Source organism: Lynx canadensis, chromosome C2, assembly GCF_007474595.2.
Source record: "Lynx canadensis isolate LIC74 chromosome C2, mLynCan4.pri.v2, whole genome shotgun sequence".
Classification (NCBI taxonomy): Eukaryota; Metazoa; Chordata; class Mammalia; order Carnivora; family Felidae; genus Lynx; species Lynx canadensis.
The window spans coordinates 80,931,784-80,945,849 of NC_044311.2; the positions used below are offsets into that span (position 1 = coordinate 80,931,784).

The 14,066-nt window shown below is 36.8% G+C and overlaps 1 protein-coding gene across 4 annotated transcripts in view; it reads left to right on the forward strand.

Moving 5' to 3' along the window:
* Nucleotides 1-14,066, forward strand: part of TP63 (tumor protein p63) — a 230,873-nt gene that overhangs the window by 183,021 nt on the left and 33,786 nt on the right. The gene's annotated exons all lie outside the window — the stretch shown is intronic.

Consider the following 14,066-nt stretch of genomic DNA (forward strand, 5'->3'; position numbering starts at 1 on the left):
GGGCAGAGAGAGGGGGAGAGAGAGAATCCCAAGCAGGCTCCATACTGTTAGCCTGGAGCCTGATGCGGGGCTTGATCTCACAAATCATGAGATCATGACCTGAGCTGAAATCAAGAGTCAGACACTCAAACAGCTGAGCCCCTCAAGCATCTCATTTCTGCTCCTTAGTAGTCTTTCCCTCTGCCAAGTCAGTTGCCAGAACTTTATATTGTCCTCTCTGAATATCCCATCTGTTTTATAAGATTTTATTTTCCACCAGTTCAGTTATTGCTTTTATCATTCTCTTACCCTCTTAAAAGGGGCTTTTTGACTCGGCCATTCCAAAAATACAGTTTAGAGAAGAAAAAAAATTGAAATCACTGAATATTTTAGGATAATTCTTACTAAATTCAGACTGGCTTTGCACTTGATAATGGCCATATTTAGATGAATAGTGTTGTGACAGCTTTGGGACTTGCCCTTTTTTTCTTGTCAAATATTATAGGTTATCTGAAGTTGTAAAGACCCCACCTTTCACCTGTTGTATTCTTTGAACTCTTTGCAAATAAGAACCATAAGTTAGAAGCACACCTTAGCATTTCTTACCGGTGAATGGTAATCGTCTTTTAGATTATTCGTAAATCTCATTATTTTTAATTTTCTTTTACTGCAATCATCTCAAATTCATGCAGAAGCCAAGAAAAGTTGTTGGTATATTTAAGCCTTGGCATAGATTTTACTCTCCTTTTTAGACCCGGCCATCCTCACAGTAGGTAATTTGCCCCCGCGTTCATTGACCACAGTTGGATATTGTTTATATACTAAGGTCTATTCTGTGGGCTAATGGCCAATAGGTCATAGTGTACATAGTACTAAATTAGAAAAAGGGGTGCCTGGGTGGCTCAGTCAGTTAAGCATCTGACTCTTGGTTATGGCTCAGGTCATGATCTCACGCTTCATGAGTTTGAGCCCCACATCCAGATTCTCCCTGGGATTCTCTCTGCCCCTCCTCCATTCTCTGTGTCTCTCAAAATAAATAAAAACTTAAAAAAATAAATTAGAAAAAAAATTGAGATATTTTCTTTTAGCATGATGGCTTGCCAGGTGTGGATTTATCTGCAAGCTGGCACTGTAGCATCAGAATGGCTTTGACACTATATTATACTGCTGCTTCCCTTGAGAATGGATGGAGTAGTGGGGTGGGTTATGTAGTTACTGGTCTGTCTATTCCAATGATGTTTATTCCTTCCATATTCTTGGACATTTGTAGGTGACGTTAGCCTTGCAATTTGGGATTTACATATGGTATGGTATTTCTTCTGGGAGAGGTTGAAAGAGTAAGTGTTTTGTTTTGCTTTTTGATGGCGTGGGGAGGGAGGGTCTGTGTTGCACCTTTAGGAAAGCGAGCTGTTGAAAAATTATGCAGGTGTGTGCTGATATTAGCTGGCATCTCTATGCATTGTGATACTGAATTACCAGTCTGGCAGCCAAGGGCATGTAATATAGTATGTCTACTGAGGCAGGTGGTGACGGTAGGGTCGTAGTTACTGGAATGCTTTTCTCCCCACTTCTCTTTGCAACATATTATTAGTAGAGGAGCTGAATTTACTCTTGTTTTCCAAAATCCCCTGGAGTTATTTTATTTGAACATGATATTTGGCTTTGTGGAGTTCACTCCTCAGTATGCCAAACCTTCACCCCTCCTTCACAAAGTGAAACAAAACTCAGGCAAAGCTTGCTTTTCCATTTTGTCAGGGATATTGTATAGCAAGAAAGAGGTTAGTTCATTTGTCAGTTTTGAGGCACCTCTGTTCCATGACACTGTAGAAATACTTTGTTCATGTGGATGCTCAAGATTGTGGAAGAGGAAATTTTGTTGAGGCCCAACAAAAAATGTGGCTCTTTGTTCTTACTCATAGGCTAGTAATTCTTAGGAATAAACACACTATTGGATATGCATACATTTATATCAGTACACACATTGATTCCTACTATTTTTATGTACTTCTGATCAGAAAGATTATCAACACTCTGTTTTCCAGATTCTTTTTAAAGAGGTACCTTGCCAGTGTGAACCTGGAAATGAATTCTCTGACAGATTTGCATCAGATCATAAAATATTCGAAACAAAAGAAGCATAGATCATCTAATGAAGTTCCCTCATTTTCCCCTATGGATGATTATTAGCTCAGTGTTCAGAGAGATCATGTGAGTTGCCTGAAATTCCTCAGTGACAGAGTGGCCAAAGGCTATGACTTTTTTCGAGAGATCAATTACTTTATCTTTGGAAGTAAATTCTTTCACATATGCTTTTTTCTTTTCTTTTTTTTTTTCTCTTTCTCTATCACAATATTTTATTTTCTGATTTTACATTAATATTTGCCTAATTTTAAGAGCTACAAGTTCATGTGGTATTTTACCTAAATACCGTATATAAAAAGATTAATACAATCCACTGCTGACTTATCAAATCTAAGACCAGACGGGGTAAAATTGGTTCTTAAAACAGTTGGTGGGCATTTCCTGTTATTCTTACATTCAAGACCCCATTCTGAAAATGTACTTACCTTTTAGGAAGAAAATCACAATTCCTAGTCAGACTTACTTACTAAACTAAAAAGCATGTGATATTGAAACAAATAGCAGTATGGAATATCCTTGTAATCTTGCAGGAAATGGTGATCAAATTTTATTTTTTAGATGAACTCTGAGCTTTATACTTGTTTTTCTAATCATATTGAATGTTTATGTAAATTCACTCTGGTATGAAATACACCAGTTCCACTTGGGCCCCATACTGCTAGTGTTAAGACCGCATGGTGCATGAGTTGGGACATTGGCCTGTGTGTCAAGATGGTCCTTGTTGCTGAGTGTGTTTGAGCAAGTCTCCTCTCCTCTCTGGGGCTTGGATCTTTCCTCTGGAACTGGAGTGGCTGAACCAAATCATCTCTAAGCTGATCTAACTTTGTAAGAAAAGCTTAGCCATGGTATCGTAAACTAAAACTGCCTTGGAACAAGTGATTTGATAATAGAAACGGAAAACCAAATCCTTGGCTTACAATGTCAGTTTGGTTTTATATGGAAACTCCGTCATCAGGGTATAATGAAGTTGCAAAAGTATTAGTTTTTCCGAAGTAAGGAAATCTGAGTTCATTCCTACATTGCCTAGATTTAGTGCAACCTTTAGAAATCATTTCTTCAGGGATGCTCTCCTGACCCTCCAAACTAAGTAGAGCTTCACATTTTGCCTTGTGTCCCTCTGCTTTTTCTTTAGAACATGTATCACATTTTTAGAAATAATTTGTTTAATGTCATCGCTTCATCTAAGCCAACTCCATTAGCCCAAGGTATACTGCTAGTTCCCTGGAATTCAGGAGAGAGCCTGTCATGAAGCAGGTGTTCAATAAATATTTGTTAAATTAATGAACCAACTTCACTAAGTTTTATATCTGAAAATTAATGGGAGAATAAAATTTGGACAAGACATGCTATAATGTTTCTTCTGGGTTCTAATATCTTATTTCTATATTCTCCATATTCTAAAATTATAAGTCTGCAACAGACTTACAGGTACTGCCCATATTAAATTTATTTATTAAAATTTTTATTAGGAAATATTTCAAGCCTACAAAAACAGCAAATAAGTTTAGATACCTGAGTATCTACCAAAATTCATATTGCTTCAAATATTGTTTTTTTTTTAATTAATGTTTATTTACTTTTGAGAGAAAGAGAGAGAGGTGTGAGTGTGGGGGGAGGGGTGCATAGAGAGGGAGACACAGAATCGGAAGCAGATTCCAGGCTGTAAGCTGTCAACACAGAGCCTGACATGGGGCTCAAACTCACGGAATGTGAGATCATTACCCGAGCTGAAGTCAGATGCTTAACTGACTGAGCCAACCAGGCACCCCTCAAATATTGTTTCTAAATAAAATATTACAGATGAAGCCAGAAGGTCTCCCTCCATTCTATCTCATTACCCTCTCTTCTTCCTTCTATTAAAATGAATGAGTATGTCCACATGTAAGAACACAGATAAATGTTGAAAACAAGAGAAATGAAAAGAGATTGCTGAGATTAAATGTTGATCAGTGTAGCTTAAGTAAATTTTAAGGACACATAAAATTATATTGTACTTACTTATGAATCTATACATGTGTATATAAAAATGTATGGAAGCAGATAAACCAAACCCGTTCATTTTCTTAAACAAATGAACCCAGTAGCTTGACATGGTCTAGAACTTAGTGATCACTACCAGGTAAATAAGAATTGTCTGATTTCATTGTAAATGGTTATATTCAAACTTAAGCAGATTTTTATTATCTCACAACCACTCCCTCACCAGGTTGAAATAATGTTTTCACAATGCTCCCCAAGTTACTTAAGCTACATTAAACACTTTATGTGGAAGATCTTAGAAATATGAGGCTTCAGTAATAATCATAATTCACAGCTTTTATGTTGGTCTTTGCAGTTGACTAAGGCTTCTCCTATCCATCCATGATTTTACCCCTCCACCCTAAGAGCTATAGAAGTTTATATGTATATATTTTAATTTTATGTTGGTGAGAAGTTAAGTGATTGCATAAAGACCCAGGGAATGAGTAGAGGAGGCAGAATTTTTAAATCTTGACTCTTGACCCCTAGCTCAGTGACTATTGCTTACAATTGATGGGGTTGAGTAAGAGTCCTTCCCTAATGCTCTTGGCTTTGATAACTAAGCCCTTACTTCTTTCACAACAAAGTTGGCCTATGAATTCCAGTGTTACCTCATGTTATTTTATTTTCTTGGTCCAGAATTAAAGCTAACTATCTTTTGCTTTCTCTATTTGTTGAAGAGTCCATTGACTAAGCCAAGTCTTATTTTACTACTGACTGCTGGGAGCCCTAAACTAACTCTCATTCATTTTTTTTTTTTTTTTAGAAAAGGTAATAAGCAAATAACTGGTCTTATTTTTGCAAGCATCTTTTGTTCCAATGAAAAACAATTCTCAGTCTGTTTTGGTGCTTTCATGATGAAAACTAGAAGACTGAGTTTTAGTGAGTCCTATGTCCTCCGTCTCTCCACCTTTTTAGTCATTTCTATCACCCTAGTTTGGGCCCTCCTCCTTTCTTGCCTGAACACCTCCTGACAGGTCCCCTTCCTCTTACTTTATTCCAGTCTCACTCCTACTGGCTTTGCTTTACTTAATACATTGACCTGATAGATCCGTCCCTTGGTATGCAATCCTTAGTGACTCTTCTTTGCCTGCTGGTAGAGTCTAGCTGTGTCTTCTGACATCCAGGGCTCCTCAGAATCTGGCAACTGCCTTCCTGGCTTAGCCTCATTGCTTTCTGTTCTGCCCCTCTGCCTCCTGCCTCTCCCCCTCCTGCCTCCCCCCACCTATAGTTTAGCCATAGTTAACATCTCTCTGCTTATATCCATGATATTCCCTCTCTGTGGAAAGCCTGCTCTCTGTCTCTTGGCTCTTCCATTCTGGCATCCTTGGGTATACCATATAGTTGGTGAATAACTTGCCTTTTAAGGCCTCACTTAAATATCACTACCACTGTGAAATCTTTCTTCTCCAATAGAATACATTTACTTTTCTCTTTCTCTCTTATCTCCAACCAATTTGCCAGTAAATCTGGTTAAAATATATCCAGAAACCAACTGCTTCTCACCAACTCTACTGCTGGTCTAAGCCACTGGGATTTTTTACTTGAATTATTTGCAGTAGCTTCTTTCCTGATCTCTCTGTTCCATCTATAAAGTCTGTTTTTCACATAACAGCCAAAATACTATTCAAGTGGAAATCATATCATGTCACTTTGTCAGACCTCTCCAATGACTTCCTAGCTCACCCTAAGTTGAAGTCTTTCCCTGGCCTGTAAGGCCTTACGTGGTCTGGGCCCCATATTCTGTCTGCTTCAGATCTTGTCCCTTACCACTGTAGCCTTTGCTTACTGGTCTCCTTGGCAGACATACTCTCCTCAGGACCTTAGCATGTGCTAGCTCCAGTAATTGAAATATTATTTCCCTAGGTGTATGCATGGCTCAATCCAGTGTATTTCCTTCAGATCTTTCTTTACATATCAATATATCAAAGAATTCTTCCCTGATGAAATAATATCCCCCTCACACCACACTACCCAGCTCCTGGTTCTTGACTATATCCTTTAATTTTACCCTGACTTTATTTTCTTTATAGCACCTATTACCATCTGACATAGTATTTATTTGTTTATTCTAGAGCAGTGACACCTTTAGAGCATGGACTTTGCTTTTTTTTTTAACTGCTGAATTTCCAGAACTAAAACAGAGTCTTGAATATAATACTAAATAAATAGCAAATTTATTAACAAATATGTTACTGCTCTGTCCTCTGTAATCCCATAATACATTCTGTATACCTCTGCTATGCTCAGTGGATTGTTTCATTCTACCTCTAAACCATGACCAATTTGAGGTAAGACTAAGTTTTTCTTTCAGTTTATGTTTCAAAAACTGCCCTACGCAGCAAGGATATATAAGTTCCTGCATTATGGGGTTTTGAATCTTATTTCTCTATGTTCCTTGTATAGAATAGAGTATCTGACCATAGGTAGTATGTGCTTAGTAAACGTTTGTTTGGTAATTATTGAATGATGTTAATATATAGATCTCATGCCTAGTTTACAGTGGCAGCTGATAAGCAAATTCTTATGTAGAATCTTAACTTTCCACTAAAATATTATGAATTACAGGGAAAAGCCCAACTAAATTGGACACTCGTGCTATTTATAATAGTGTAGCAATTTTTATTTTTTAAAGGGCTTATAGAATCAAATTGAAAATTGACATTTGTCAAATTTTCAATTGTCAAAGAGACATGAGGGATGCAAATACTAGCCCTAGTTATATCTTATTATATTCACAGAAAACTATAAAAGTGATTACATACCTATATCAAAACAACAACAACAACAAGGGGGAGAAGGAAGGGGAGGGGGAGGAGGAGGGGGGAGGAAGAAGTAAAAGAACTCTAAATATAAGGGAACAGCATTTTAATGAACCAAAGGAAGCAAAAACATCCTAGCAACCAGAAAAAAAATTAGAAGATTGCTTCAGTACAAAGCAATAAAACATAAGCAAATTGGTGAAGAAAATAACATACCTAGAACAGCAGGCTGTGATGGAAAGATGACTGTATAAGGTAAAAAGGGGAGATTAAGCAAGATAAAGAACAACATTTAAGTGCAATAGAAGACTTACAACTAATTGTAGTAGGGCAGAACAGAACTAACTCTAGAAAACTCTACACATGATATGTACATGACTTTGACAAGCTTTCCCTGAATGCAGACAAAAGGAAAAGATGCTAACAATTCATGTTTGAGTATATAAAATGTATGAAAGATAGACAGTGTGGATCCAAAGTAAGACTTACATGTTTCTGAAAATTAATGAGTAGAAAAAGCAAAAATATAAGTAAAAAAAGAAAAGTAAATTATATTGAGTTAAAGTATGTAAGTTGAAAGAGCTCACCAATTCCCAAATAATTTCCAAAAAAAAAAATTAGAAATATTCTCACTTAAAAGAAAATAAAAATAAAGAAGGAAACAAATCTTGTAAGGATCTAGGGAAAAATAAGCAGCTTACTTAAAGGAAGAAAATTCAAATTGACTTTGGACTTCCCTACAATACTAACATGTGCATTGACTCAACTATCTGGTTTTAAGGGATCCAACTGAAACTAAGTTATGTGCAAAGGATTTGTGAATTAAAATGTGCACAGCATGGGGCACCAAGGTGGCTCAGTCAGTTAAGCATCTGACTCTTGGTTTCGTGAGTTCAAGCCCCGCATCAGGCTCTGCACTGACAGTGCAGAGCCTGCTTGGGATTCTCTCACTCCCTCTCTCCCTCACTCACACTGTCTCTGACTCTCTCAAAAATAAATAAATAAATGTATTTTTTTAAAAATGTGCACAAGAGCATTATTTTTAATATTTTTAAATTATAATAAAATTCATATTCTATAAGAAAGGCATGATTAAATAAATCATGGTATGTCTCTTTTTAATACTATAATTACAGCCCTTTAACATTATATTTTTAAATTAGACACACTCACGATATGTTAAATAAGACAAGATACCAAATTTTTTTATGGTGTGTTCCAGTTTGTATAAGGGCGTGTGTGTTTGTGAGAGAGTGTTTGTGTATATGTATGTGTTTATATGAATAGGAAAAAGTCTAAAATGTTAATGGTGTGTATCTCTGGGTGGGGGAAATATGTCATATATTTCTGTTTATCAGAATTTCTGTGTGCATATGTTATAATTATGAAAAAAGCCAGACACATTTATGGAAAAAGAAGTTGAGAACTTTATAAGTCTTTAATCCTTCATAACTGCTTCTAATAGTGACAGCATTGTGGGAAGAGATAGGTTATACCTTTAAACATAAAGGTTGGAATGTTTGATATCTACCCAAAGAGCTGCTGGAGATTCAATGCAATGGACATGCATCACCAACGAAGTTCTTAGATATAGGAGATTCTCTTTTCAGATATAGACTCAACTGGGTTCTTCCTTTGATACCTCGAAAAAACCCAGCTACAGAAAACAAATGACCATAGAACAGCAATGAAAAAAATCCATTTGGAATGATAAGAAAATGGTGCAAAGGGGAAATAGGTTAGAGCCAGAGACGGAACCCACTAAATAAACAGAAGTCTTAGAGGAAGAATTATCTTTCTCAAGAATGTAAGTATGTTCCTTTATTATATTGAATATGTAGACTCCAAAAGAAATTATACTTGGATGTCAAATTATATTGGATAATCCAACCTCCAAAAGAAATGCTTATATATTCCTCCATATTAATAATATATCAAAATGTTGTAGACATAGCCAAAGGATGCTTTAGATGTACCTTTGAAGAATTAAATGCTTATATTAGGGAAACAAGTCTAAAATCAATGGTCTAAGATATCAATTTAAAAAATAAAAATAAAACAATAACAAATTGGACCATAGTTCAATTCTTGCAGTTGGGCAAGAATAAAAATTAAAAGTCATGCATATTGGAAAGGAGTAAAACTGTCTTTAGTCACAGTTAATATAATCATCTATGTAGAAAATCATAAGATAGCTATAAAAAATTACTAGAACTGGGGCGCCTGGGTGGCGCAGTCGGTTTAGCGTCCGACTTCAGCCAGGTCACGATCTCACAGTCCGTGAGTTCGAGCCCCGCGTCGGGCTCTGGGCTGATGGCTCAGAGCCTGGAGCCTGTTTCCGATTCTGTGTCTCCCTCTCTCTCTGCCCCTCCCCCGTTCATGCTCTGTCTCTCTCTGTCCCAAAAATAAATAAATGTTGAAAAAAAAATTAAAAAAAAAATTACTAGAACTAATAAGTTTAGCAAGGTCACAGGATACATAGTCAATATACAAAGATCAATTATGTTTTTATATACTGAAAAAATAAAATTAGAAATTAAAAATTTTGAAGTAGCATATAAACAATTAAAAAAATACCAAAGGAGCAGTCTAACAAAATATGTGCAAGATTTACATACTGAAAATTATGAAACATTCCTGGGAGAAATTAAAGGTTCCTATTTGGATATATACACCACATTCATAGATTAAAATACATAATATTGTGAATATATCACTTCTTTTCAAGATGACCTATATATTAGAAACAATTTCATCCAAAATTTTACCAGGTATTTTGTGATAATCGACAACTTGCTTGTAAATTTTAAATGGAAATTCAGAAGACCTGAAATAGCCAAAACAATCTTGAAAAAGAACAAAATTGGAGGTTGCCATTTACCTGATTTCAAGACTTCCTATAAAGTTGGAGTAATCCAAACAGTGTGCACTGATGTATGAAGACACGTAGATCAATAGAAAAGAGCAGTGTCCAGATAAAAACGTGAATGCATTTGGCCAATTAATTTTCAAAAAAGATGCCAAGGCTATTGAACAGAGTCCCAGAATGTTTCTGGAACAAATAGATAGTTGTTAAAAAGAAGAGGAAAAGGAAGAGGAGAATTGACTGAAGATAGATATAGAACTACATGCAACGGCTAAAACTATAAATCTTCTACACGCAAACATGCAAAATCCTTCTGAACATCAGGCTAGGCCAAGATTTCTTAGGAAAGAAAGGAAATGAACCTTAAAGGCAAAATATTGATGATTCCTCAAAATTAACTGTTTTGGAAAAGCACAGAAAATTGGTAAAAAAAAAAAAAAAAAAAAAAAAAGACAAGCTACAGACTGGGGGAAAACATATTTTAAAAACATATCTGATAAAGGACTTGTATCTGGAATATATGAAGAACTTTTTCAACTCAAATTAAGAATACAGGGGCACCTGGGTGGCGCAGTCGGTTAAGCGTCCGACTTCAGCCAGGTCACGATCTCGCGGTCCGGGAGTTCGAGCCCCGCGTCAGGCTCTGGGCTGATGGCTCAGAGCCTGGAGCCTGTTTCCGATTCTGTGTCTCCCTCTCTCTCTGCCCCTCCCCCGTTCATGCTCTGTCTCTCTCTGTCCCAAAAATAAATAAACGTTGAAAAAAACAAAAAAAATTAAAAAAAAAAAAAAAGAATAGTAAATAAGTGTATGAAATAGTATAAAATGAATATAAATCTATTTATATTTTCAATTTTATACTTTAATTTATTTATATAAAATATTTATATTTAAAATTTTTATTATATAAAAATATAAATGGAGTACATGAAGTAAGTATATGAAAAGACACTCAACATCAGTAATCATCGGGGAAATGCTAATTTAAGACACAATAAGAACCATATATACCCGCTAGAATGGCATTAACATTCTAGCGGGCATAACCCGCTAGAATGGACAATAACAAGTGCTGATGAGGATGTGACACCTTCATACATTGCTGGTGGCAATGTAAAGTGACAGAGTCTCTTTGTAAAACAGTTTGGCAGTTTCTTATAAAGTTAAGCATACACGTACTGAACAATGATACTTCCAGGTCCCTATCCAGAAAAATGAGAACATGTGTCCTCACTAAGATTTGTGTATGAATGTTCGTCAGAGTTGTATTCATAGTAAATACAAACTGGAAATAAATGATGAATTGACAAATAATGGAATTTCATTAAATATGAAATGCTGATGCAGGCAAACACGTGGATGAGCATTATGCTAAGTGAAAAGAAGCCAGGCATCTAAGATTATATACTGTATCATTCCATTTCTGTAAAATTCTGGCAAAGTGCAGTGAGAGAAAGCGGGTACATGGTTGCTTAGGAAGAGATCAGGGAGAGAATTAACTGCAAAAGGGCAAAAGATAATCTTGATGAATAGGGTGTTGGCAGTGATGGTTACACAACTGTGTGCATTTGTCAAAAGTCATCAACTTGTATACTTAAAATTGGTATATTTTGTAGTAAGTTATACCTCAAAGCTGATTACAACAAAGAATACAGACCCAAAAGAAGAAATTAGACCTTAGAATTCAAGAATGTCAAGTCAGTGTTGGGAGTGGTTTAGAGGTAGATTTTAGAAGTCCCAGGGAGAAAGAGAGAGACATTAAGAGAAACCAGATGTGTTTCAGTTTCCACCCTGTGCCAACTTAAATTACCAGTGTATTCTAGAATATTGGCATAGATCAGATTCCCATTTTTTGTGGTCATGCAGAAGCCTGGGAAATTGGTGACAGTGAGCTATTTGGTAGAGGATGAGGGAAATGGGCAAGTGTAAAGAATTATGAATACACTATAGGCCAGGGAGCCCGAATGTAGTGCTGGAAAAATATTAAACATCATCACAGGTTGGATTTGCCAGTAAAAGAAACAGAGTAGCAGAAGCTTGGCTTTGTAAAGAACCAAGCGCGCCAGGCCTCTTCAGCTTCAGCCCCTCTAGTTACTGAACAGCAGGCCTAGTAGTTTAACCAGAAGCAGTAATCAAAGGGATCTTGGCCCTGGTCTGATATTTAGATTTAGATTTGGATTTAGTCACTATGAAACCTGCATCATTAAAACTGGAAAATGTGGTCTATGGTACTCGATGCAGTCCTAGCAGAGGGCTAGGACTAAATTGTCCTCGCTTGGTGTGGAGAACAGAGGAAGAACATGAGTTGTTCTAGACTGAGTGGCATGATTGAATTGTGGGTGATGAGTGTAATGTGTTTGAGGCATTAAGATGTCTGTATGAGTAGAACACGTGGGAGGTGAATGTATTAGGAGGGTACGGGGAGGGGCGGAGAGAGAGATGGGGTCAGAACACAAAAGGGCCTTAATAAACCATGTGAAAGATCAGGGCCTCCTACGTGAATTCCCCTGAGCTGTAACAAGAGTGCTAACACACAGCTACCAGCTAGCTGGTAGTATAGCCTCCAAGGACGACCTCCTCCTCATCCAGGACTTTTCCAGCTCTATTGCTTGCTCCCTCTCTCTGCAGTTCAGTGAGCAAACATTATTGCACTGAGAAATAAAGAGGAATGGTTGATGGTGAGTCAACCGCTGTTGAGCCCATTTTAATGTTAGAGAAGATTGTATACCTTTTAAGTTGGTTCAGAAAATAGTCATGCTGTTGGGAAATAGAAAAATGTAAAAGTACACGAATTAGCACTGCTGAGCCAAGAGAAATAGAGACAAGGAACCGTTGTTAAAAGGCCGGGACTAGGACTCTTCTACACTGGTTGCTAACCAGCTCTCCTTGGTGACCTCAGGCTAGTCCTCTCCATGCCTCAATTTTCTTATCTATAAAATGGGGGTAATAATGCTGTTTCATTATCTGTTATCTGCGATTCTGAAATCCCAAGAGCTCCCAAAACCCAAAGTTGGTTTGGTTCGGTTTTAGTTTCGTGGAGTTTGTGGCAGATTCATTTGGTGGTGAAATCTAGCCTGAACTCTGAGGCCTTATGCTTATTTCCCAGTTGGTGTGAATGTTCATGAATTCCGAAGTAATGCTAAGGTTTGATTATGGGGTGCTGACCTAAATGCTGCTGGAAGTGTTTATAATATATGCTATAGGAACTCTACTCCCTTTCTAAAATCAAAACGGTTCTGGACTCTAAAACATCTGACCCCAAGGGTTTCAGATAAGAGATTGTATACCTGTAATACCTTCCTCATAGGGTTGTGTGAGGATTGCATTTCTGACAACAGAACTCAGGAAATGGTAAAGCTATGATTGTTTATTGTTATTCAGACTCATAAATTAGATTCCCTTCCCCCATCCCTGAGAACGAGCGAGGATTAATACCTGATGATGCCTACATTTGTTTTTAGTACTTTCACATTTTAGTATATCAGTTATTGAAATGGTATATGTTTTTTAACTGTCCTATTCTGAACACTTATCCTTCTTTTTTTGCAGTCTTTACATACTTGGGTAGGTATCTTATATGCCTTCAGGTGACAAACTTATTTTTCAGTCATTTTTCCTAAGGTGAACCTTATGAAACCCATGGCTAGATTATATATCTCCTAACTAAAACACACAAACAGCTATGCTTCTTTTCTGAGAGTTCTCAGTAAAAGTGAGTTCTTAACACATCCCAAGGCAGTGCCTTTTTTTTGTAAAGTCCTTGGTTAAAAAACACTAGCACAAAAATATTCTGCTAGATTCCATTCAGTGTCTCCCAAGTAGAATTTTATTTTTGTGGTCAATTTTTGGCATGCTCCCTATTTCTTCAGGCTATATAAAACCCTTTTGCTGTGTTTAATCCTTGACCTGTGGGCATGGAGAGCTGATTATGCAACACATTTCTAGCATTAGGAAATTTTTAACTGAAAATTTCATATACTAAAAGGCTTGGGATGAAAAGAAGGATTCTTTAAATAAAATATTTCAAAAGGAAAGAGATAAAATGGTTATTTTAAATGTACGTTTTAGTAGGACATTTGCCTTTTGTCAGAGTTGGGTTGAAACATATCAGTAATAAATCTTTTTGCCATTCTGGCTCCTGGTCCCCAGTGTCTTTCCCCTGGAAGAATGTCATTGCAAACTGTGTGTGTGTGTGTGTGTTTACCTTTGTTTGGGTGTTACTAGGTGCCCCACTCTTGGCTGGCAATTCTGGTGCCTGGGTGGTTTCACTTTAGCAGCAGAATGAGAAGGAAATACCATGA